The sequence below is a fragment of the Cervus elaphus genome, chromosome 27 (assembly GCF_910594005.1).
Source record: "Cervus elaphus chromosome 27, mCerEla1.1, whole genome shotgun sequence".
Classification (NCBI taxonomy): domain Eukaryota; kingdom Metazoa; phylum Chordata; class Mammalia; order Artiodactyla; family Cervidae; genus Cervus; species Cervus elaphus.
The window spans coordinates 12235046-12262667 of record NC_057841.1 but is presented as its reverse complement, the minus strand read 5'-3'; the positions used below and the strand labels follow the sequence as shown (position 1 = coordinate 12262667).

Below are 27622 nucleotides of genomic sequence, written 5' to 3'. Positions count from 1 at the left end.
TGGGAATAATTATAGTACTTAATCATATAAAGACACAAGTATTAAAGTGCATTAATATTTTTCTCCAAAATATTCACTTTACCCATTTTCAAGGTCTTAGAGTAGTGCATGGAACACAATATGGGCTCAGTTGTCAGTATTATTTTTACTTAATGGTCTAAGACTGTTGTGGTTGGCTGGATAATGGTTCCCCCAAAGACATCCATCATGTCCGAATCCCCAGGACCTGACATGACAGAGGGACTCTGCAGGGGCGACTCAGTGAAGGGTCTGGACTGGTGAGACCCGATGTGGCTACAGAAGAGGAGCAAGACGAGCTGACTGCGGGGGCAGAGGGAGGAAAGATGAGCGCTGGGGTCAGAAGCCTCCAGGGAGCAGCGGGCCGAGGCACGGAAACAGTCTGGAGCTGGCGCCGCCTGCTGGCCTTCGTGTGCAGGGACATGCCCTTCAGATCCACCTCCAGGACTGCAAGAGAACGGTCGGTGCTTTTAAAGCTGTGAAGTCTCTGCCCATTCGCTGCAGCAGCAGACTGGATACAAGAACTATCACCGCATCTCTGACTCCCCGGCTCTTAAACCTTCCATCACATTTTGGGCCAATCCACAGAGAACACTGCCCATTTGAGGTCACCCTCTGCTGGAGAACACTGGACTCTTGTTTCAGCGCCACAGAGATGGGAATTGGTTTAACTGTCGAGAAACTATCGAAGATGACTATTCGGGGAGAGTAGGACATACATACCCCCTCGTATGTGAAACAGACGGCTAGTGGGAGGCTGCTGTATACACAGGGCGCTCAGCTCGGTGCTCTGTGATGACCTAGAGGGTGGGATGGCGTGAAGGGACATTCATCTGCCCCCTGCCTCTTGAGGAGATCTATGTATACATGTGACAGATTCAGTCCACCGCGCAGCAGAAATTAACACAACATTGTAAAGCAGTGTATACTCCAGTAAAAAAAAAAAAAAAAAATTCAAAAAAGACAACTATTTCTTCATAGTTTAAGAGGCCACTGGGGCTTCCCTGGTGGCTCTGGGTAAAGAATCCACTTGCCAAGCAGGAGACGCAGGTTTAGTCCCTGATCCAGGAAGATCCCACATGCCACGGAGCTACTAAGCCTGTGCACCCCAACTGCTGAGCCCACGTGCGGCAGCTACTGGAGCCTGTGCGCCCAGAGCCGGTGCTGAGCAAGGAGAGAAGCCACTGCGATGACACAACCAGAGGAGCCCCTGCTCATCACGAGGAGACAAACCCCGCACAGCCAAAAATAAATTTGTTTAAAGGCCTCTTAAGTTTTTTTCTTTTTACTTTTCAAAACCGACATTTATAGTATTCATGTGAGCTGAAAGCTCAAGCCTGAGATGCAGGCTGGCAGCTGAGCCTTGAGCAGGCAGCCCGTGGGGCCAGCGCACCCCAAGACTTACTGTGCTACAGCGGGGCGTGTCAGCATCTCCAATACCAGGTACCCCAGAACAGCAGGAAGCCACTGCCCGCCTCTGTCCCTTCGCAGACAGTAGCCCCCAGTTGGCTGGATCTCAAGGGGAACAACATTTTAGGGACCACCACTAGGAAAGAGGGGCTGCCCTTGTGACTCAGAAGGTAAAGAATGTGCCTGCAATGCAGGAGACCCAGGTTCGATCCCTGGGTGGGGAAGATCCCCTGGAGGAGGGCATGGCAACCCACTTTAGTATTCTTGCCTGGAGAAGCCCATGGACACAGAAGCCTGGTGGTCTGCAGTCTATGGGGTCACACAGAGTTGGACACAGCTGGGCAATTAACACACACATTCAGTTCAGGTCAGTAGCTCAGTCCTATCTGACTCTTGGCGACCCCACAGACTGCAGCACGCCAGGCCTCCCTGTTCATTGCCAACTCCCAGAGTTTACTCAAACTCATCTCATTGAGTCAGTGATGCCATCCAACCATTTCGTCCTCTGTCGTCCCCTTCTCCTCCTGCCTTCAATCTTACCCAGCATCAGGGTCTTTTCAGATGAGTCAGTTCTTCACATCAGGTGGCCAGAGTATTGGAGTTTCAGCTTCAGCATCAGTCCTTCTAATGAATGGTCAGGACTGATCTCCTTTAGGATGGACTGGTTGGATCTCCTTGCAGTCCAAGGGACTCTCAAGAGTCTTCTCAAACACCACGGTTCAAAAGCATCAATTATTTGGTGCTCAGCTTTATAGTCCAACTCTCACATCCATACATAACTATTGGAAAAACCATAACTTTTACTAGGTGGACCTTTGTTGACAAAGTAATGTCTCTGCTTTTTAATATGCTGCCTAGGTTGGTCATAACTTTCCTTACAAGGAGCAAGCATCTTTTAATTTCATGGCTGCAGTCACCATCTGCAGTGATTTTGGAGCCCCCAAAAATAAAGTCTGTCACTGTTTCCATTGTTTCCCCATCTTTTTGCCATGAAGTGATGGGACCGGATGCCATGATCTTACGCACATTAGAAAGAGAACAACTGCAAACTGCACTATAACAAATACATTGTTTACAACATTCTCTCTTTTCAAATACATTTTCAAAAAATGTGTTTATAAGGGGGGCTCTAAGAGTATTTTTTTAAAAGATAGCTACAATCCCACCATCTAATTTTGCTAGTGGACCTCGTGTAATACTTAGGAATGTTTTTTGCTAACTGACAGTCATTTACACCAATAGTTCATTTCTTTATCATATAAAAAAAGCCTAATCATTTGGAGGTGCTTGTGGGTTAAGCTGCTCAGTGATGACATTGGGGATCCAGTCTCTTTCAATGCTTCTGTTCTGTTGTGCTTAGCCAGTGTCCTTTCACCTTCGTGCTTGTAACTCTTGCTCACAAGATGACTGCCAGAGCTCCAGGCATCACATTCACTTTCAAAACACAAAAGGAAGAAACAAAAAGCTTCTCTATTATGAGGCTTATTAATTTTTTAGTCAGTGAAGGAAATGCTCCAAATTTCCATGCAGACATCTTCCATTTAACGGGCCCGAATTCTGACATTATGGGCATCTCTGTGGACAAGGGAGGTTAGGAAAGTTAATAACTGGGCAAAGAGGAAGGAACTGCTGTGATAAGCTTACTAGTCATAGTCACTATTTATCTCCTTGACTGAGGGAAAATCCTGACTTCCCTGAGATCAAAATATTTCCACCCTGGCTTCTTACCACAAGCAGAAAAGGGAAAATGGGCAGTTGTCTAGGCAGTAAACAGTAGCTGGCATATTTTAGGACAATACAATTACAAAATTATAATCTCTCCAAGAATATTCAAGCAAGTTAATATTTTACATCTATCTGTAAGTACAAATGCTTCTGATTAAAATAATGTATGGGAATTGAAAATTTGGGGAAAGAATAAAACACTGAGAATAAAATGAGAAATGAGAATAAAATGTTTAAAATCATCTCCCAGAGACTATCATGTTGTATTTATGTATAAAGATATAGCCAGTCTTTTTGTTTAGCTTGAGTTTTTTACTCAGTGCTTCTTATCTTCAATACTACTTTTTAACCAGCCTTTTCCTTAACAGTGGGCCATGGCTGATATTAATGCCACATAATTAATATCTTTGTACATCATCACTTATAATAGCTAAATGATATTCTAAGCAATAGGTCTGTAGATTAATCCATATAAACAAATCCCAGTGTCAAACATTTAGACTGTTTCATGTTTGTGTTTTTTGGTTTGGTTTTCTATTTATTTTGCTATTAAACACCACAGTATTTTCCTTGTGATGAGAACCTTTAACATCTCCCTTTTAGCACCTCCAAATTACAATCCAGTATTGTTAGCTACAGTCACCGTGCTGTGCTTCATATCCCCACAACTTACGTATCTTATAACTGGACCCAAACTACCTCTTAAGCTTCCTCAGGAAATCATAAGCCATGAATTTCCTTAGTCTCACATATGCTTGCTCTGCCATCTTAGATATTAACACAGACTGCCAACTGGTATTGGCGTTTTCTGTGTCATAAATTTTTTCTAACTTTGACTTTGGTTCAGGGTATCTACCAAATGGAGTCTCTGCAGGGCTGGATAAAAATAAAGAATGGGGAAGTTTAGCAACAGGGGAAGGGTCAAAATACATTTCTGCTCAGAAGGTAAGGGCACTCCTTACACCCTGGAAGCACGTCAGGGTGACATTTCAGGGCAAGCTCTAGTTAATCCTTTTACTGCCAAGATGGAGGCGTTTAGAAGAGCACTTTCTAACTGGCTCATTTGACGATTCTTATGATTTACTGCCATCAGAAGTCAGAACTTGGACAGCACATAAAGAGACACAGCTCCTGCATTTGTGGTTTATAATCTAAAAGGAGGCATACATGCTGGCAAGACATTAAAACTCATCACCGAGGAACGTACTTCCATCTCAGAGGAGGAAAACTCATGAGCACCTAGACGGTGGTCTTATTTCACCTGTTATGTCCTGTGAGGGGAGGATGGAGATGGGAGAAGAGTGGTATGAAGCCCACTGAGAGTTTTCATGAAAGAAATGAGCGATGAGAAAGAAATAATAATAATATTGATGAAATAATCCATGCAAAATCCATGCAAAAAACAGACATGGCTCTCTCTCAATACACGTAGTAGCCACATGCAAAATAGATGGTGCTCTAATTTGGATTGAACTTGTTTCTACAGTTCAGTAATCTCCATTCAGTTTTCCAGATAAACCACAGCACTACTAAGATGGCTCTCTTACACACAGGAAGAAAAAAAAGAAAAAAGTCAGACAGGCCAGAGAATTTTCAGACAAATCTCCCAAACAAATCCTGATCTGAGAGAACGCACATACATGAGAACGTTTGAGCACTGTCCATTAACAAGCAATAAACATTTTCTTGAACTTTAGTCAAAGGTTCACAGGCTTAACTGAAACTTCTTAAGGTACGAATATATGAGTAAACTCTGAAGAAAAGTCATTAATTGTATCTGTCCTTTCAAACAAGTTTTTTCATTTTATTATTAAAGGACATGGTATTATAATAATTTCCCTTAATTATTATTTGGCTTCTGAAACTGAGTTTATGTTGTGTGGATGTACTGTTTACTTTTCCTTCAAGATTTCTTGGGTGTATTTCAAAGTTATAAATTGAAATTTGCATTACACCCATTTAAATGTCTTTCTTATCTGGCCTCTTTTTAGCTCTCTAACCTAGTAAAGCACCAAAGAGAATTACTATTATAGAATTAGTATAATAAATGATATATTTAATGGTATGCACATGGTTTAGAAAACCAGTTTTATTTATGTCTTCTTAGATGGTTTCACTGCCTGTAATTTCTTACTGAAAGGCAGCTGAATGAAATACAAAAATTCTCTGGAGCATGCTGCTAATTCTATTTTTGGGCTTGTGCTGTATGTTAAATTTTAGCCTGTTCCAACTGTTAATATTGTAAAAGGTCAAATACTCAATGCAGTGCTCTTTTTAGTGTCTGCACGAAATGCCAGATTAATCTCAGTGTAATTAATGAGTTTACCCTGTATTTATTAAGCAGGAAAATAGGATTATTTCCCTCAGAATCCATGAACCTAGCAGAATCATAGATAAGAAACATAAATTTTGCAGCTGCTGCCCTGACTAGAAACCAGCTACAGAACCCAAATAAATTCCTTTTCTGTTTAATTTTCTGAGACCCAGAATCACAGAATAAAATCCCACTCATCAGTCACTGTAGTCCCGTTACCATCAACCTTAAGGATCAGTATTGTACAGGGCAGGCAAGGTAACTGGAGACTTACACCACCAGGCGGGTTATTGTATGACACCATTATGCTAAGTGACAAGCTCGTTCAGGAATCAGATTGCATGCAGACTGGCTTTTATGTCTCTACAAATTTCTAAAACAAACACTAGCCATTCAAGTTCTTCATACATTCAAATGGAAAAGAGGACCGATTCTGGCTTTACACCCAGCTTCAGGCAGACCTGCAGAAGTGCTGGAGGTGTTAATACACGCATCCTTTATCTCCAGCCTCCAGTTGACCATCATCAAAACTGCCAAGTGACGCGGTGTCATCAGCAGCTCACTAATGGTCAGCGCTATCACTCCCAATCACAACTGGTTGGTATTTAAGGGAATTTAGAAATTACGTTGGGCACATGGTCTTCCCAAGTGGCTCAGTGGTGAAGAACATGACTGCCAATGCCAGAGAAGCGGGTTCAATCCCTAGGTCCAGAGGATCCCCTGGAGAAGGGAATGGCAACCCACTCCAGTATGCTTGCCTGGAGAACCCCCACGGACAGAGGAACCTGCGGGCTACAGTCCACAGGATCGCAAAAGAGTCGAACACGACCCAAGCGACTAAACAACGAAGTAGTTCTTACCGTGTGGTCCCCAAGTCGGCAGCACCCGCATCACGCAACTTGTCAGAAATGCAAGGCCAGACCTACTGAGCCAGAAATTCCAGGGGTGGAGCCCCGGAGACCGTGTACAGCAAACCTTCAGGTGATTCTGGTGAATGCTTAAATTCCAAACAACCCCATCCCATTTTGATCCATTTTTCTGAATGACAGGTCGACACAAATCACTGGACAATAAAGTCAGAAGGACTCTCAGATCTCCTGACTTCCCTGAGAATACCATGTACCATTCACAGAGATGACTGCATCTCTTTGAGGGCAGAACTGGACCTCATTTGGGGAGTAAAATGGAGGAAGGGGACTCAGCAGAGGTTTGTCGTTAGACATCTGAGATTACAGCTGCCACAAAGTGGAGCTCAGAGGACACCTAGAGCGTGATGTGAGGGAGCAGACACACAACCAGGAATTCGGCGATCTGGGCTGTAGACTCACGGGCACCTGACAGACCTTAGCAATGCCACACCAGCCCCCAGGGTGTCACTCCAAGTACCAAGTAACGACGCCTTCCCTCTTACTTCTCAGTGCTGGTTTTAGAATTGAAAAAGTAATTTTGTGTGAAGATATCTGAAGCCTGGCAGCCACATATAAACATTTTCCTATTTTGATCAAAACTGAGACCCGTGGCCAACGGGGTGTAACCCGGAAGTGATGGTAGGGCAACAAGGAGAGAGGAGGGGACAGGGTGTAACCCGGAAGTGATGGGAGCAGGTGCTGGGGGAGTGACAGAAGGGCCACCCGGAGAGAGGAAGGGACAGGGTGTAACCCGGAAGTGATGGGAGGGGCCCCAGGAGAGAGGAAGGGACAGACCCTGGCCTAGAGCTGGGTGGCCTTGAGAAAAGCAATTAGAAGAAGAGCTGATTAAAAATATAGGAGCAGGCAATCAGAAACTAGTACCAACCAGAAAGAGATGTGAAAGCGGTGGGCAGGAAGAGAGGTTCTGGATTGCAAAGCTGCACGGCAACAACAATAAATACATGTTTTAAAGGCCACATTAGACATGGCGGCGGGGGAGAGGGGGCGCTGTGGGAAAATGAAGCCACAGCCCCTCAGAGGGCACGGGACCAGCAGAACCAGAGTGGCCAGATAACGGGAAAGGTACAGTGGAGTCGGGCTGGATTTTCATTTCTCTTCGATAATTTTGAAATCACTGCAGGCAGTCTGAAAGTCTGACCTCTGTAAGAATGAAAGGGGAAACGGGCTGGTCCCCGGGTGCCCGGCACTGCGACCAAAGCAAAAAGGTGCAGGGGCACACCCAGGCCTGGTGCACCCAGGGAAGCCACCGAGGGGGCAGGAAAGCAAAGCTCCGGAGGCAGGGAGGCCGAGGGGCAGGTGAGGTCAGAGGCCCCGGGGTGGGGGCCTTCAGCGGGGAATGGAGGAAGGCGGGAAGGTGGGCTTTGCTTTTACTCATCTTCATATTGTTTGGTCTCTCACCCTGCAGTCAACAGGCATTCCTTCTGTGATTGGAAACGCATCAGAGAAAAGAAATGTGAATAAAAAACAGTACTGTAGGGACCTCCCTGGCAGCCCAGTGGTTAAGAATCCACCTTCCAATGCGGGGGATGCGGGTTCAGTCCCTGGGAACTAAGATTCCATGTGACGAGGTGCAACTATGCCTGGGTGCTGATATTACTAAGCCCGCGGGCTAGAACTAGAGAGTCCCAGTGCAGCAACCAAGAGGCAGCTGTGATGGTGATTCAGTTGCTCAGTCCCATGCAACTCTTTGCCACCCCATGACTGTAGCCCGCCAGGTTCCTCTGTCCGTGGGATTCTCCGGGTAAGCGTGTTGCCATTTCCTTCTCCAGGGGATCTTCCAGCCCAGGGACCGAACCCGCATCTCTTTCATTGACAGGCAGATTCTTTATTGAGCCACCAGGGATTCCTTAGATAGAGAGAGCAATATAAACAATACTGTATTATGGAGCTGTGTGCTTCAGTTGGCACTGAAGCCACTAAGTGGGGCCAGGAAGAAGGTCTGAGCATCTGCAGAGTTAACATGATCAGCGCTGCGGCTCCTACTTGATGGCGTGCTCTGACGTAAGAATATGGTTACAGGAATATATCATGCAAATGAAAGCAAACCAAGTTTGACAGATGACCAAAAAAAAAAAAAAAAAAACTTTGTAATAATCACATTTTAAAAATCTGAATGTATGTATTTTAGGCTTGCACTCCATGAAATTTCTGATATTTTACAGTTCATAACCTTAAAATTGAAATATTATAGGGTTCAATCTTATCTTTCTATTGAATAGATAATATGCCTTGATATTTATCAGTATTTGGTTAAAACTCTCTTTTTTGGTTTCATTTTCATTTCACTGATTAAACATATTTGCATGAAAAATAATCTCCACAGGTGTCAATTTATACAGCTGTATTTCTCTCCTACATTTTATGTCCCCTGGGATTTCTAAAAACTGCTATTTTCTATGAATATGATCATACTATCCAAAATAAAACACTATGACTTAAGAAAAGTCATCGTCAAATATCTTGATGCTATTAAAGTGCTACACTCAATATGCCAGCAAATGTAGAAAACTCAGCAGTGGCCACAGGACTGGAAAAGGTTGGTTTTCATTCCAATCCCAAAGAAAGGCAATGCCAAAGACTATTCAAATTACCATACAGTTGCACTCATTTCACATGCTAGCAAGATTATGCTCAAAATCCTTCAAGCTAGGTTTCAGCAGTATGTGAACTTCCAGAAGTATAAGTACTTCCAGATGTACAAGGTGGATTTTAAAAAGGCAGAGGAGCCAGATGTCAAGTCCCAGCATCTGCTGGATCATAGAAAAAGCAATGGAATCCCAAAAAACCATCTACTTCTGCTTTATTGACTATGCTAAATTAACTTATATGCAGAGTACATCATGAGAAACACCAGGCTGGATGAAGCACAAGCTGGAATCAAGATTGCTGGGAGAAATATTAACAACCTCAGATATGCAGATGACACCACCCTTATGGCAGAAAGTGAAGAAGAACTAAGGAGCCTCTTGATGAAAGTGAAAGAGGAGAGTGAAAAAGTTGGCTTAAAGCTCAACATTAAGATCATGGCATCCAGTCCCATCACTTCATGGCAAATAGATGGGGAAACTGGCTGACTTTTATTTTGGGGGGCTCCAAAATCGCTGCAGATGGTGACTGCAGCCATGAAATTAAAAGATGCTTACTCCTTGGAAGGAAAGTCATGACCAACCTAGAAAGCATATTAAAAAGCAGAGACATCACTTTGCCAACAAAGGTCTGTCTAGTCAAGGCTATGGTTTTTCCAGTAGTCATGTATGGATGTGAGAGTTGGACTATAAAGAAAGCTGAGCACTGAAGAATTGATGCTTTTGAACTGTGGTGTTGGAAAAGACCCTTGAGAGTCCCTTGGACTGCAAGGAGATCCAACCAGTCCATCCTAAAGGAAATCAGTCCTGACCATTCATTGGAAGGACTGCTACTGAAGCTGAAACTCCAATACTTGGACCACTTGATGTGAAGAGCTGAGTCATTTGAAAAGACCCTGATGCTGGGTAAGACTGAAGGTGGGAGAAGGGGATGACAGAGGAGGAGATGGTTGGATGGCATCACCAACTCAATGGACATGAGTTTGGGTAGGTTCTGGGAGTTGGTGATGGACAGGGAGGCCTGGTGTGCTGCAGTTCGTGGGGTCGCAAAGTTGGACATGACTGAGCGACTGAACTGAACGCTTTTGATTGTGTAGATCACAACAAATTATAGAAAATTCTTAAAGAGATGGGAATACTAGACCAGATTACCTGCCTCCTGAGAAAACTGTGTGCAGGGCAAGAAGCAACAGTTAGAACCGGACATGGAACAATGGACTGGTTCAAAATTGGGAAAGGAGTACAGCAAGGCTGTATATTGTCACCCTGCTTATTTAACTTCTGTGCAGAGTACATCATGTGAAATGCTGGGCTGGATGACTCACAAGGTGGAATCAAGACTGCTGGGATATATATCACCAGCCTCAGATATGTAGATGATACCACTTTAATGGCAGAAAGCAAAGAGGAACTAAAGAACTTCTTGATAAAAGTGAGAGACTGAAAAAGCTGGCTTAAAACTTAACATTCAAAAAACTAAGATCATGGCATCCAGCCCCACCACTTCATGGCAAATAAATGGGGAAAAAGTGGAAACAGTGACAGATTTTATTTTGGGGGGCCTCCAAAATCACTTTGGGTGGTGACTGCAGTCATGAAATTAAAAGACACTTGCTCCTTGGAAGAAAAGCTATGACCAAACTAGACAGCATATTAAAAATAAGAGACATAACTTTTCTGACAAATGTCCATATAGTCAAAACTATGGTTTTTCCAGCAGTCATGTATGGATATAGGAGTTGGACCATAAAAAAGGCTGAGCACCAAAGAACTGATGTTTTTGAACTGTGATGCTGGAAAAGACTCTTGAGAGTCCCTTGGACTATAAGGAGATCAAACCAGTCAATCAAAGAAAATCAACCCTGAGTATTCACTGGAACAACTGATGTTAAAACTAAAACTACAATACTTAGGCCACCTGATGCGAAGATATAACTCATTGGAAAGATCCTGATGCTGGGAAAGACTGAGGGCAAGGGGAGAAGGGGGCGACAGAGGTAATGAGATGGTTGGATGGCATCACTGACTCAGTGGACACGAGTTTAAGCAAACACTGGGAGGTGGTGAAGGATAGGGAAGCCTGGCATGCTGCAGTCCATGGGGTCGCAGAGTCAGACACGACTTAGCAACTGAACAACAGCAGATAGCAGTTTTAGAGACAGATCAAACATCCTGATTCATATCCTTCATCCAGTGATAATTTTTAAAACATAAAACAAGTTCCTGAATCCATTAGGAGGCCCTCGGCAATCCCATTGCTCCTACTTTGTATTGCTGAAGAATCAAATTCCAGCAGTGAACACCCTGGGCACTGCCCGGCCCTGTCCATTCTGACGTGCTGGACATTGGATGACAGTAGCTGCTCCTACATGTCTCTCAGCCAACAGAACTGACCATTTTCCACCTGCAGTGCAGTGTGCTCCTCTTCCAAAAAACAAGAACTGTGCATAATAATACACAGTGGCCACACATATCACAATAATTAGACCCATTCCCCATGAGCAAATTAGCGAACTAACTCCACAGCCTTAAAGTGGATTTGCAGTGAACGGATGATGTTTTATGACCAGGAAGGTTGAAGATCTGCTGCTGGGGGGTATCTTATTCCATGGTCATAAACATAACCAGCTAATGTGTATGCAACACTTACAGGAGTAAGTGCTATGCAAAGAACTTCTCATGGGTTATGTATGTGCTCAGTTGCATCTGACTCTCTGCAGCCCCGTGGACTACAGCCCACCAGACTCCTCTGTCCATGGGATGCTCCAGGCAAGGACACTAGAGCAGATTGCCATTTCCTCCTCCAGGGGATCGTCCCAGCCCAGGGACCAATCCCAAGTCTCCTGCACTGGCAGGTGGATTCTGTACCACTGGTGCCACCTGGGAAGCCCTCACATGGGTTACTCTGTTTAAAACACTTTCTACTTAACCTAAGCCACAAGGTAGATATTACCCCCGCTTAAAAAATGCAAAACCTGGGGCCTTTCAGTGACTTCCAGTTACAGGCAAACAGGATTTAAATCCAGATCAGCAAATCCTGCCCTTGGTCTGAGAACTTGTCCACAGTGGAGGAGGTCTTTGGAGCTGCTGGTTTAGGAATTGTTCCTGACCTTTGAAAGCTAGGCCAGGAGGACCACAGAGAGGAAGAGATGGCCAGGGCCACAGCAGAGGCCCCAGGGCTGCAGGAGGCCACTGCAGCAAAAGTGAGTCCACCAGCGTGAGCCTGAAGAAAACCCCGAAGGAAAACATCGAGCATTCAGCAGGGTATTTATGGAAAAGACAATCCTCGCACATCCCTGTTACCAGACGGTAGACTCACAGCTTCGACAAGCATCAGAAGGATGTGCAGATTAAGCTTTTAAAGGGGTTACATTTTGACTGTTCCTGCACAGTAGGTGTTCGTTCTTTGAATCTGAGCCCAGCTTATCTGTTTCTTTCTTATTCTTTCCTGAAATGCCTTGTACACCTCCAGTAGCCAGTCAGCGATCACCGCTGACCACTACTGCTGATCAGTTCAAATGTTTTAACTCTTTGTTAAGTGAAAAAGCTTCAGTTTTCTTCTTAATAAATGAGACAGTAATAAAAATGGTCCTTGAGGATGTTTGGCCCTAAAATCAATCACTCCACAATTTATTGACGCTGCCATAACGAAATACCGTAGACTGAGTGGTTAAACATGGGAAATTTATTCTCTCACACTTCTGGAGGCAGGAAGTCCAACATCAGGGCATCGGCAGGGTCCAATTTTGGTGAGCGCTTTCTTCCTGGCTTGTAGGTGGCTCTCTTGCTGTGAACTCCCATGACCTTTGCTCAGTGAGTGTAGACAGAGAGACTGCTTTCTCTTCTCATGAAGTCACCAGTGCTATCTGATAAGGACTGACTCTTATGAGCTCATTCAACTAAGTTACATCCTAAAAGCTTTATCTCCAAATCAGTCACACTAAAAGTTAGAGCTTCAACAGTGAATCTAGCGGGACACAGTTCAGTCCACCATAGTCCTGTAATCACTGAGTTCAGTCCAGCGTCCCGACCATCACAAGCTCCTGCCCAGTGAGTGTCCTGTGGCTGGTCCATGAATAGCCCTGCTCGCCACAACTAGAGAAAGGCCGCCTGCAGCAGCGAAGACCCAGCACGGCCAAAATAAACAAACAATAAAATTATTTTTAAAACAGACCCGCAGACCACAACCTCAGGAAGAGCAGGTAGGGACTCCAGGATGTGAAGATCCCCCAGAGAAGGAAATGGCAACCCACTCCAGTATTCTTGCCAGCAAAATCCCACGGACAAAGGAGCCTGGCAGGCTGCAGTCTATGGGGTCACAAAGAGTCGGACACAACATAGCAACTGAGCACAGATTGATTGCTATTTTTATATCATATTTCTTTCCACCCAGAGATTTAAAGTTGTGCTTACTTTAACTGGTAAATTTAAATTTAAACACATAGATGCAATATGTAAACACTACTAGGACCTTCTGTTGTCAAACAAAAAGTCAAATCATTCCAAAGTTTGTGAGTATCACTTTTTTATTGACTATCAAACGTGAAGCTGCTGTTAACTGGCAGGACTGAAACCCTTGGTGCTGGTCTTTCGCCTGATGGAATCAGCTCCACCCGATTCTCTGGGGTCATCTCCCTCCTTGTGGATTCTAGTCACACCTATGAAATTCCTCCGAGCAGCACCTAAGTTAGTGTTTCACTGAAACCAGGGCTGTGGCCCAGACGGTTCACACTCAGGAAAGACCACCCAGCCTGCAGGAGCCCCCTCCCTGCACAAGGCTGCCAGACTCCGCGGCACACCCCCAAGGACATCTCCGTGTAGTTCTCTACTGGGCAGGCTTCATGAAATAATATATGTGAAAAGAGACCGAAAAGAAATGTTTTGCACACATACAAGAGTTTTGGTTTTACTGTTATTGGCACTGGTATCAGAGAATGTTTGCCTGTAGTTACAGAAGCAAAAAAATACTCTTACAAAGTACACGGGGGTGTCCAGCAGTACCACCAGGAGTGGATGGAGAAGGCTGGTGGGCTACAGTCCACGGGGTCACAGAGAGTCAGACACGACGGAGCCACTGAACACACTGACTACTGTTTTTATACCGTATCTCCGTCTACTCAAGATATTTAAAGTTGTGCCAACTTTGAAAGTCGCTCAGTCATGTCCGACTCTGTGATCCCATGGACTACGCAGTCCATGGAACTCTCCAGGCCAGAATACTGGAGTGGGTAGCCTTTCCCTTCTCCAGGGGACCTTCCCAACCCAGGGATCAAACCCAGGTCTCTCGCACTGCAGGCAGATTCTTTACCAGCTGAGCCACAAGGGAAGCCCATGCTAACTTTAACTGGTGAATTTAAATTTAAATGTACAGATGCATTATGTAAACACTGCCAGGAACTTTTGTTATTAAACGAAAGGGAAAATCGTTCAAAAGTTTGTGAATATCAAAATGATAATCATCGGCCATTCACTTATTATACAATCAAATTTTTTCAATCAACTCACATGTCAACCATCCTGTAATAGTGGTTAAAATGCTCGAGAATAATGAGCCGAGTCAGTAGCAAAGTTATCAATAGACAGAGCTGTCTGATTGTCAACCGGCTTCTCACAACCCCTGTGCCATGCTTCCTGTGTGGGCCACGTTTCTCTGCTTTCCGCCCCACATTCTAACAGTGGTTAACAGGACATTCTAAAATACACTGACTGTATCTTCTCAGTTCAGTTTAACTGTCAAGGAAACAAAGGAAACTATATTCACCAAAGAACTCTGATAAGCGATATATTCACCAGTGACTCATCCCCTGAACGTTAACCATCACAGCTTGCAGGCTATTTACCCTGTAATCTCTTTATTTTCTATCTTTAAAGCTCCCTATTGTGGTGTAGCAATCATCTCTTAGAGCAATTTTAAAGGGCAGAAAATCTTCGAGAACAATTTTCCATATTCAGAATTTAAACATGCTTTTCGCTGTTCTTAACAAAGGCTCTAACAGGATAAAAGCTTCATTCTAAAACTGCAGGAATCATTCATTTCTCTGCTTTGTGTTTGTCCTAAAACAAGTGTTTCTTTTTTCACTGCGAAAATCAAATAAGCACTCTGATTTTTTTCCCCCATTTTATTTTTACATTGACAGCATGCTATTGTTAAAAAAAAATTATCTGAAAAAGAGATTCCCCGCATCAAAGCAATAGCAGCAACAAAAATCTATGTGCCTTATAAGAAACAGTTTGGATAATTCTTCTTAGGTGACTGGACTACCTTTATTGGAAATTAATTTTCATTAATAATTATTTCTGCCCCATGAATTTGAGTGGTAAGAAAACTACTCACCTAGTTTTCTGTTCTCCAGTAAGAATTCCAGCATACCATATTCGTTCTTTCTCTCACATATCAAGGAGTTATTCAGCTCTTTCTCTGAAACTGTCCTGCTGGTCACTATCATGAAATTATTTCATAAAGCCATGATGATTTCACAAGAGGAAGAATTTCACTGAAACTTAGTGAAGTCTTACTGAATAATAAGTCAGTGTGAAAATCTAACAAAAACTGGGAGTCACTGCTGTGCTTGGTCACTCTCGTGTCCTGTGACCCTGGACTGTAGCCCCCCAGGCTCTTCTGTCCATGGGGATTCTTCAGGCAAAAATACTGGAGTGGGTTGCCATGTCCTCCTCCAGGGGATCTTCCCAACCCAGGGACTGAACCCAGGTCTCCCAAATTGCAGGCAGATTCTTTACTGTCTAAGCCACCAGGAAAGCCCACCCTTACAGTAAAAAAGCATTAAACATCACTATTTATTAACACAGTCGAGAACTGTGAGGGTCTAAGATGTCACCCCGTGTACCAGCTAGCCAGTCAGCCTGCTGCAGTTGCATGGGTGCTGGCAGAAGACGAGAGATGCCTGGATCGGAGACCCAGGAAGCTTTATTACTCAGAGCAATAGTATTAGCCAGTGTATCAGCATTTCTGTCAGTTTCCTGAGTCCCATTTCTCACAGGGAGATGCAAAGAGGATCAGGCGACACTCACATATGAAGAAGGTTGTGTTACAGGAGAGGAACCACAACATAGGGAACCCTAATGTTTTATAGTGGGTGATGATCCAGCCCACACTTTGTCCCAGAGGGAGACATCCTTACTGCGAGGGACATAATCTTCCCTCTTCTCCGGAGGGAGATGCCTGCTCCATCCTTCAGAACAAGGGCCCTCCCTGCCTTGGCTCACAAAACGAAGAGGGGCGGGAGGCTCGGGGAGGACTGTCTACCAGCAAACTCTCCCTTCTCTCATTTTTCCACTAAACTCACATCTGTTTAGATTGTGAAAAACCTTTTAAACTGGTACCTTTGTCAGGGTCAGTATGTTATGAGGCAGCTAAAAATAATCATTTCCTCATTCTCCTATTTACTTACACCTATGGCATACATTTGACAATCATATTTAGTCTTACACTATTATTAAAATTCTCATTTTTAAAAAGATTATCATTTCCCCATTGGCCAGAACCAGGCCACATCATTGAATTATTCTGATGCAACAAAGTAATTACTGACCACTAAACAGGTGCAAGGAGACCCATGAGACGTGAGTCCTCTACCTCCTCTGCATGGAGCTGCTGCATGCATTTTTCACAGTTTCATGCGTTAACATTTACTGAGTGCCCTCTGTGAGCCTGGCCTTTCCAAGGCTCCACAGACAGGAAGGTAAATAGACCTTCTCTCCTGAAGTTCAGGATAAGCTCACAGGGGAGATACGAAGGCAAAGAGTTAAGAGGTGAGCTGGGTACCCAGGTGAGGGCAAGAGAGTGTCGTGCAACGCCTCTGAATCAGGCCAGGCGAGACGGTGTGCAGGCCTCTCTGAGGCTTCCTACGTGAATTCTTCAAGAAAAACAGGAACCAGCCTGAAAGAGCGGGTGCCAAGGAGGGCGAGGGGGCACAATGCCGCAGAGGAAGGAGCCCAGGCCGCCAGGGAGCTGCCTTCCCAGGGAACGGCGTGTCCTTTCGAAAGGGGCTGGGGGAGCCGGGGTGGGGTGGAGCAGAGCTGAAATCAGAGTCATCAGGGGAAGTTCCGACATGCTTACAAACATATGTTCTATGTGAGAGAGTCTGAGGGGTAACAGTCTGGCTAAAAGAAAGCCCTGGGTTCCACGTATATTAGCGCAATTTGAGCCACACTCACTTCTCCAGCTTCAACTTTTCCCAATCTCCACCCCCACGCCTGCTCTCCCAGCCTCACACCCATAAAAATTAATTTAAATAAATAAATAAAAGGGAAGTACATCCCCCCTGCCCCCCAAAAAGGAAGCCCTAGAGGACGTCTAGGGCTTATTTATAAACGAAACAATATTTTTTACAAGGCGTTTTACTGGAAAGGGTTGGAACTGACGGCTTTTGCAGGTGGGGCTTGAGTAAAGAGCCCTCTGATCACACCCGTGTCACCAGCACTGAGGACCTTGGTGCGTAGGAGCCGTGCAGGGGCGTCTGCCTTTATCCCGGACAGGTGTGGAGGGGAGGGACCGACGATTGCTCACAGTCACCCCCGCAAAGGACAGATCCGAGAAGGGGGGACACTGTCCTCAGGAAGACCAGCTGGGTGGGCGGCTGCAGCCATAAACCTGATGGGTGAAGGGAGTGAGCATGAAGAAAGCATGTGGATTCAAGAGGCTTCAGGGAGGCAGAAGCTGTAGGACTCGGTGGCTGACGGCCCCAGGGAGACGGTGGCGGAGCCCGCAGACCAGACCGGCTGCAGCTCACTAACGTGGCTGCCAGGTTGATGGGTGCCGCTCACTGAAACAGCGAGTCCAGGCCAGGAAATCAGGCAAGAATGCTGCGTTTGGTGTTGAAACACCCCTCCTCAGTAGCAGACAAGCTTTGGTCTCCTGACAACGCTCTCCTGTTTAAGCGACCAATGCCAAGATGAAGAGGCACGAACGTTTTCTTCATTTTTAAAGCCTCTCATTCTTTGTCCGTAGGAGACAGAGAACTTGCAGTCATCAAACCTCCAGCTGTCGGACTTTTCCAAACAAGAACCCCCAAAGCAACTCACCTTTCCCTCCTCCATTTTTAGAAAAAAAAATTATCTCTTCAAGGTATCAGAGCCTAGTTATTTAGTCAGTATAACAATATCTAGAAACACATTTCAGATAAAAGGGAAGCAGAAATGAAGGCATTAATGCAACATGTGGAGATCTACCCCCTGTTTTTGTTTAGTTACACTGTCTCACTTCAGCTTCAAGGCTCTGGGGAGTTTCTAGGACCCTTCTCATCCCACACATAGAGAGGAACCTCAGGCTTCAGTTACAGTCAGGATGCTGAACTCAAGTCTATCACACCCCAAATTATTTACACGTTCCTGTGTTCCCCATCCAGTTTCTCCTCAAAGTTTCTAAAAGGTATAGTACCCTGCCATCTCAATCGTGTTTCTAAACCTGCTGAAACCATTTTCACTGTTGTCTGATAACTCTGCTCAAGGCGTAAACCAGGGAAAGGCTGCTGGTCTGGCCCAATCAGCAGTTCTCAAGGTCCCATCTCCCGTCTACCAGGATGAGAGAAATATGTTTCTTACGCAGCTAAACTTCTTGGCTTCATTTTCTTTCTAAGAATTACAATTTCTAATCTCCTCCTGATGGAAGGAAACAGGAGGGCCTATTTGCTGTGGCCGAATTCACACAATACTGCATGGAATTCACGGGGTCAAGCGGAAATGCTCTCCTTTCTCTTTGTTCAGCGTCCTCCTGGTCCCTTGTCTATGATTCCGTGATTCCAGCTCCCGTGAGATACCTGTTCTTTATCTTAGTTGCTACACCCATCCTCACTGATTCTTTCATTATCATTTCATTCGATTCATGTTTGGAATGAGTTGTCTACCCAAAAAAAATGCTGTTTTAAAAATACACATGACTTAAGACCCAAAGTTGCAATCGTCAGATGACAGTATTACCAGCCTGAAATAAATATATATTCACAAATATATATTAATGTGTGTATGGGCTCAGTTGCTTAGTCTTGTCTGACTCTTTGTGGCCTGATGGCCTGTAAACTGCCAGGCTCCTCTGTCCATGGGATTTCCCAGGCAAGAATACTGGAGTGGGTTGCCATGCCCTCCTTCAGGGGATCTTTCTGACCCAGGGATTGAACCCATGTCTCTTGCATCTTCTGCATTGGCAAACAGGTTCCTTACCACTAGCAAAACTAGGGAAGCCCATATATATTTATACTTATATATCCATCCAAGGCAAAGAAAGCAGACAATGTACTCACATTGGGCAGACTTGTCTTAGGTAAAAAAGTAACTTCCTATAAATTTTTTAACAAAAATAGTTTTCTGACCACTTCAAGGCCACTCACCACCACTGTCAGGACCCCTCAGTGAATCAACCCAGCTGAAATATTTTCTGACACATAAATAAGAGCTAATGAATGCTTTCCTGGGAAAGTCATTAAAATTGAGGCTTCAAAGAACTGAATGCTGTCCAGCTTCAGAGGGGTTAAATTTAAAATTTCATCCTTTTAGACTTGGTGTCAAACAGTGACAAATGATCCTGTATTTTAACTTCAATTGCTTTTGTACTTAGAAAAATCTCCCAATTTGAACTATTTTCCTAAGTTTCTTTCCAATGATTTTTAATGCTTATTTTTTCACTTCTTTTCAAGGTCTTTGTAATTTATTTTTATACATCATGTAGGAAATAATATAAACTAGTATGTTTCCTTAAAGAGCTGGCCAAATTTCCCAGAACTAGAAATTTTTTGAAGTTGATAAGAATTAGAATAGGCTTATATAGAGGCATGAGAACTTGAGCAACCAGAAAGCTGTTCTGTCTCTGACTTAATTGCAAATTTTAATTTTTACATGATTTATCAATTTATACTAAGTTAATGTTATTAATTGTGTAAACATAAATGGTTTTCATTAAAATATTATGTTCCACAGCAGTAGTGAAAATGAGTGAATTCAATAACAATAGCCAATTCACCATTGTGGACATAATCCAAGATCAATCCAAAGGGGTTACTGATAATTTTAGAAGTTTTAGCATCCGATTTCTAGGAGCTGCTACTGCTGCTCAGTCACTTCAGTCATGTCCAACTCTCTGCAACCCCAGGGACTGTAGCCTGCCAGGCTCCTCTGTCCATGGGATTCTCCAGGCAAGAACACTGGAGTGGGTGACCATTACCTTCTCCAGGGGATCTTCCTGACCCAGGAATCAAACCTGCATCTTGATTGCATTGCAGGCAGATTCTCTACCATTGAGGCTATTTTAGTAACTGATTGTTAAATATAAAAAAAAAAAAAGATAAAAACTAACATTTCTGACTTTCACAATTATAAAATTGAAGGAAAACATAAAGAAATATAGACTTTGGGGGGAAAAAACAGTGAATCTCCATATTCTTATTATCAAGAAACATGAAATACAAGTAACTCAGATTATCCTGTGTACTTTAGAAAATTAATATAACTGAGGGGAATTAAAAGAAAAAAAAAAAGGCATGAGGCCTGCTTGCTCCCTTGCCTCTAAAATATGTTTTTGTTTGCAAAATCATGCCCCTTTCTCTGGTGGTTGTGCTAACTGTGGGGCAGACAACCTTCTAGGGTCAGTGAAGAGTTTAGAGCCAGCAGCCTGGATTCCAACCTTGGCGTCTGTGTGCCCAGGAGACAGGGCAAGACGGCCAGTCCTGCAGGGCTACCGGGTGGATTAAGTCAGTCAATGCAAGTGAAACCTCTGCTGCTTCCTGGGACACAGTGCTCGGTATTAATGAGCAGTAATATCATGACCCAAGCACTCGGCTACTTAATGCCCCGTCGTATCCAACCCGAGGTCACCCAGTGAGGCCAGGACCAGCCTCAGAGGCTGTGCTCACAACCCTTCCGTGTCCTGGCCTGTTTTCAGTAACAGGACTACATGCAACATGACATTCTACAATGGCAGTAATTCCACAAACATCATCAGCCTCCTTACATGAGTACTTAGTATTTAAAAAAACTGATGAAAATATATTTCAGTCTCTCACAGACTTAAAGATAACTAATTAAAAATTAAAAGGGCTTCCCTGGTGGTCCAGTGGTTGGGCATCCACCTGCCACTGCGGGGGACGTGGGTTCACCTCGTGGTCCAGGAAGATCCCACGTTCCGGGGCAGCTGAGCCCATGCGCCACAACTACCGAGCCTCGGAGCCGCAACTACAGAAGGCCGCACGCCCAGGGGCCGGTGCTCTGCAACCAGCATCACAGGAGGAGCCTGTGGACCGCGACGAGGGAGTAACATCCGCTCACCCTACACAGAGAAAGCCCGCGCGCAGCAACAGACTCAGCACAGCCAAAGAAGCACAATAAAATTAATTTAAAAAATTAAAAACTAGCTGGGGGTTATGATGGCTTTCATTGCTATCTGCTGGATACACTGGTGGTAAAATGCATACCAAGAATTTTTCAGCCTGCCTAGAAAAATACTTTGGCATTTTTGCAGTACTTTTTCATAAAAGAGAAGAAATGTCCACATCACCTCCTTTGTTCTATACTCCTTAACTCCATTTTCATGGATCTCAGATCTCCTATTCTCTATTCATCTGGAAATTTTCAAAAGAACTAGAGAAATCACTGCAATATCAACCTACCGGGAAGCGCTACTAACCAGAAACTCTCTAGGCTCCAGATTTCCAGGTTCTGAAATGCTTGCAGCTTATCGACTACACGAGGAAACTTAAAATATTGAATATAATTATACTGAGAGGTACTCGTAGGTCTTTCTCAGCAAGAATAAACATCCTCGCTTCTCACCACACTCACCCATTTTGGCCTCATTTTTATGCAGGTTGGTACCAGCAGTTTTCATCTCTGCTATTGGACTTGGAGGAATGCTGATTAGCTGGAAATAATAAGGACGAATGATAAGTAAACCTAAGGAAATGTATATAAAATCAGAGGCTTCTTTCTACCTTTGAAATACCTTCTCTGAGAAACTGTTCTCTCTGGGGCTAAATTTTATCTCTCAGTTGTGTGATGGTGGAAAAGGATTGCTAATGGCTCCTCTGTAGTCTCATTGAGTAAGCCAGCGACTCTGATCCATTCACTCATCTCTAGATCATTCATAACTTTTCCTCATCCATTAGGAAACTATCCGGCCGGCTTCCCCCCTCCATGCCTCCATCGCACCTGCTGCAACTCACCATCTGGAGCTTTATCTTTCATCATGAGCATCACGAGGGCCGGATTCCTAATGATGAGATACAGTCTGAAAGCCATGACTATCCGGGTACTGTGGTCTTATGCAGACAAACAAAATATTTACAAAAGAAGACAGGGATGTCCCTGGTAGTCTGGTGACTAAGAATCCACCTTCCAATAGAGGGGCTGTGGGTTCGATCCCTAGTCAGGGAACTAAGGGCCCACAACTAAGACCCAAAGCTGTCAAATAAGTATTTTTAAAAAATCTAAGAAGACATAATTTTGTTTGAGATTCTCAGAATGTTTCCCAGATCTCTGAAAACTCAACCTAATCCTTACTAGAAGGAGAAGTTCAAGGTAAATTTCTTCATAGGATGAGATGAGAAATCAGATGTGTTGAGTGCCAAGCAGGTTTCTGGACACACACCCTCAAACTCATCTTAGAGTCCTCAGACTAAACGCAAGCTCAGCGTTGTATCCACTGCAGAATAAAACTGTACTACGTTATATGAAAACCTGACAACTTGTTTATCTCCCTCATATTTAGTCTTTTTTTTTTTGCAAACTTCTTCCTGTGTAAACTTATGTGACATTCAATTTTTTCTATAATATTTCTGTCATAAATCAAATCTCTAATTTATAACTCTCATAATAAATCTCATATACTATATAGGAAAGACCTGCTCTCTTGGAAAAGTGTTTCTATGCATTCGTTTAAAATCTTTAGAGAAGAATTACTGCAAATGAAATTCTCCATTTTCTCCTTAAGATGTCATCTTAAGGATGATCAGCTGATATGTATTCTTGTAATTACTTTGCAGGCAATTAATGTGACTAGATAGTAAATTTGTTAAAATGCTTCAGATACTAGTTCTGCAGATCTCAACTTGAACTGGGCGCACCCTACTTCATGATCCTTAATAGTTCCTTGATTGCTAAAACTTTCTATAAATAGGTTCAAAATGGAAACAAAGGTGTATCAATATGTAACTCATTTATATTAACAGAGAAGGGCAACCCAGTCCTCAATATTCTTGCCCGGGAAATCCCATGGACAGAGGAGCCTGGCAGGTTCATGGGGTCATAAAAGAGTTGGACACAACTTAGCAACTAAACAAATTTATATTAACATTATATTAAAAAATGTATACCTAAATTCTTGAAAATAGCAATGAAAAATTTATAGCTCAAAAACTAAATATATCTACTTTTCTTTTACATATTTTCCCATTTCTCTTTTTGAGCACATTAATAAATTTTTTTCACCTATTCTCTGTTTCAACTTTGACTATCCCGTGTTAATATTTACCATTTTATTAGCTGCCACAGATTGCTTATAAATTCCACAGCTATTCATATGCAGTCTGCTGACAGAGTTCAACTAAATTTTACTGTTGTAGAAAATTAATATCACAGCTGTATAAAATTAGTATCCCAGTAGGTAATTAGAATACAAGAGAAATGAAATGTATGCAATAGGAATAAATAAATGGTACATCAGCCAAAATAATAGACTGTTTTTGGTCTCGAAAATTTATGAAATGGGTATTAAAAAACATAATTCTGTATGAATCAAATTAAACCATCTTTAAAGCAAATTAATTAAAAGGATATTGTGTTTGATTTTTTTTTTCCAGCATTAGAATGTGACTAACTCATCAGTTTCTCTTAACTAGAGGAGGGTACATAGAATTAAATAATATGCATTTTTCCATTCAAAATTTTCTAATCTTTAAAGATATGAGTTGTGGAAGGCCCAGAGATTTGGATTCTTCCAGTGCAGGAAGGAAGGGATTCTAAAGATAAAGGGCATCCATCTCAAACATCCAAGTCCCAGGAGCTCTCCATCAGGAAATGAACAGCTGTGTGCCGCTTCACACAGACAGAGGGAGAGGGAATGTCTGTAAGATAACCATTAGAACGAGCCTTTAGAATCCAGGTGTTTTGGTTCCCAAAATCTTCAGAGAAAGTCTACGTCCCTCAGATGCTAAATGCATTAAAAGGCTGAGAACCTTAAAAAAAAAAAAAAAGAATATTTAAATATCTACTTATGAAATAAGCCAAAAAGGTCCATCGTTTTGGGGGTGAAAGTGCCATTATGAATAACAAAAAATATGAATGTATATTAAAAAAAGGAGAACAAGATGGGGAAGGACAAAGGGAAAAGAAAGCTTTTTCAAGTTAAAATTAGAGCAGCAGAATCTTTTTTATAATTTAGCAAGCTTGGAAGGTAAAGTAAACCTCAAATCCACAAAATAAAGCAGCAGAAAAGAGAGTGAAAATGGAAAAGACTGGAAAATTGTCAGAACAGCAGTAGAACATACAAATAATAGAAGGTTAGAAAAAGAACAGCCGTGGGAGAGAGAGCAGAGAAAAATGGTGGGAGGGAAGTAATCAGCAAAAATTATAATAATAATCCAGAAGTATCTCCCAGAAATGAGACACCTTTGTTCCTTGACTGAAAAAAAAAAAATCTCATAAAGCCTTTGGAAAAATGCTCACACTGAGACTCATGAACCTCATAACAAAGGATCAATCCAGGTGCTGCTACAAATGCTTTGCCTCTCCTGCAGTGTGAAGACGGGACTGGTGCGCTGCGTGTGTGTGTAAACCAAGTATAGTACCCTGCTCTCAGTGCTAATACTGTGTCATACAGACACGAATGTAATGCACTATTAGACTATGCTATCATGAATTAACACATTTAACACATGATCCTATTGACAGAAACTGTTATAACTGCCATTAGACACTTGAGGGACAGAAGAATCAAGGGACAAAGCAACAACTCAAACCCACATCCTCTTCCATCAGAGCTAACATGATCATTGCACAACAGAGGATCCTCTGGGCATGAACTGAGAGAGATTTGCAATGAATTAAAAAGCTGAAGACAGTAGAGGAAATTTATGAAAATGTAAAAACAACTTGTAAGAAAATATTTTAATAATGTGATAAAGAAAGACTTATTTCAAGGCACAAAACCGGACACCACAAATACTTGACTACAAAATTTAAACACTTCATTGTGGCAAAAGGAAATTAAACAAGATGCAATTTTTTATCCTTCAAGTTGGCAAAATTTTTTAATCTAATAATCCAGATCTATCTAACATTAGGATAAAAAGTATTTTAATACCCTCTAGGTGGGAATGTAAATTAGTTAATTCAGTCGCTCAGTCGTGTCCAATTCTGCGACCCCATGAATCACAGCACACCAGGCCTCCCTGTCCATCACCAACTCCCGGAGTTTACTCAAACTCATGTCCATCGAGTTGGTGATGCCATCCAGCCATCTCATCCTCTGTCATCCCCTTCTCTTCCTGCCCCCAATCTCTCCCAGCATCAGGGACTTTTCCAATGAGTCAGCTCTTCGAATGAGGTGGCCAAAGTATTGGAGTTTCAGCTTCAGCATCACTCCTTTAGGACAGACTGGTTGGATCTCCTCTAGGATGAACTGGTTGGATCTCCTTGCAGTCCAAGGGACTCTCAAGAGTCTTCTCCAACACTACAGTTCAAAAGCATCAATTTTTCGGCACTCAGCTTTCTTCACAGTCCAACTCTCACATCCATACATGACCACTGGAAAAACCATCGCCTTGACTAGATGGACCTTTGTTGGCAAAGTAATGTCTCTGCTTTTTAATACGCTGTCTAGGTTGGTCATAACTTTCCTTCCAAGGAGTAAGCATCTTTTAATTTCATGGCTGCAAGAATGTAAATTAGTGTAACGCAAATTGACAGTTTATATCAGAAACATAGTGGCATGAAACAACCTTTAAAATTTTTCTTTTTTGATAATTGAAGATAAAAATTACATGTTATATTTAATCATTTTATGTAATCTTAAAACAATTAAAGAATTTCATTAGCAAGTACAAATACCTCTCAGAGAAAAAGTCAAGAAAATAATAATCCCTGAGCCCCTGGAGGAGGGCACGGCAACCCACTCCAGTGTTCTTGCCTGGAGGCTGGTGGGCTGCAGCCCATGGGGTCACAAAGAGTCAGTCATGGCTGAGCACAAGGCACTGGAGGGAAAGTTTAGGAAGGACTGAAATAGAGTCTCTGTTGAGTGGAGTGAACAGGTCTATTCCAGCAAGTTTTTAATTTAAGCCACAAAGTTGATTTCTGTTTTTTGTTTTGTTTTCATCAACAGTGCCTAGGGGCAGAATTCAAATGAATGTTGAGAAAATGATTAATTATTTCTCTCTTTTCTTCTCATACTCATTGTTGCCAAAATCAAACAGCATTTATTAAGCATAAGTTCAGCTCTGATTGAGGTATATTATTTTTGTGGTATGAAATAGCATCAGTTATCAAATGTCTGCAAAGACATGATTGAGGTAAGAAAAATTCACCATTTTATTTCCAATTAGACTAGAAACTGTTTGTAGAGGAGATGAAGAAATCTTCAAGATGACCGAATGAGAGTAATACTCAAAACCTGTCATAAAATGAGGACAGCACACTGCAATGATAGAGAAAGTATAGACACTGAATAGGAAGTCAGACAAGAGTGGGGACACATTCCGTGTAGACAGAAGGGGGAAAACTAACATTTATTAGGCACCTACCACCCCAGGTGTCTTCCTGTATATTGTTTTGTTTGAAAGTATGTGTGTGTGTTCAGTCACGTCCAACTCTTTGTGATCCCATGACCCCTACCAGGCTCCTCTGTCCAAGGAATTTTCCAGACAAGAATACTGGAGTGGGTTGCCATTTCCTCCTCCAGGAGATCGTCCGGACCCAGTGATCTAACCTGGGTCTCCTGCATTGCAGACAGATTCTTTTTCTATTGTGCCACCTGGGAAGTCTATGTTGTTTTGTTTAACCCTCAAAATGCCTTAGGAAAGGGACTTCCCCGGTGGTCCAGTGGTTAAGACTCTGTGCTTCCACTGCAGGGGGAATGGGTCGGGGTTTGATCCCTGGTAGGGGAACTAAGACCATGCATGCCACACGGCATGACCAAAAAAAAAAAAAAACTTAGGAAAGTGTGTTCTGTCTGTGCAAGAAAATGAGGCTCAAAAAGAGACAGCAGGCCTGGATTTTGAACTCAGGGCTGTATGTTTCCTCTGAGGGGACGGCGGATCTGCACAGTCTGGAGCAGGGGTCACTGTGATGGCTGGACTGACATGTTTCAGCCCTGGAACCAAGCCCATGGGCCGTGCTGGCGTCCTGCTCTGCTTCCAGACCGCACTGGCTGCACAGACCCTGCGTGGATGTCTGCTGCTGCCTGTCCCTGTCTACTGAGCGTCCCACAGCAGCTTGTGGACCCCAGAAACTCAGGGACCACAGTCTTCCCTATGGAATCTTGAACTGTTTTGGTAACTGCTTGGCAAATGTTACTTACATGACTGAAGTTTTACACCAGGATTCCAGGGTCAAAACCTGTGTGTGTGGGCAAAGACGCTTCTGTCTTCACAACTTCAACTTTAGCCTTCAGGCCACAAGTAATGTGAATTAAAGGTGTGCTCTCA

At 43.1% G+C, this 27622-nt stretch overlaps 2 protein-coding genes across 2 annotated transcripts in view; one reads left to right on the top strand and one right to left on the bottom strand.

Annotated features, from left to right (window-relative positions):
* The window catches only part of DOK6 (docking protein 6), a 393486-nt gene that overhangs the window by 355602 nt on the left and 10262 nt on the right, over positions 1 to 27622 (top strand). The window lies entirely within an intron of this gene.
* Positions 25395 to 27622, bottom strand: part of CD226 (CD226 molecule) — a 102107-nt gene continuing 99879 nt past the window's right edge. The window contains exon 8 of the transcript XR_006338114.1: positions 25395 to 25447. The gene's annotated coding sequence lies outside the window, so the exon portion shown is untranslated. The remainder of the gene's footprint in view (positions 25448 to 27622) is intronic.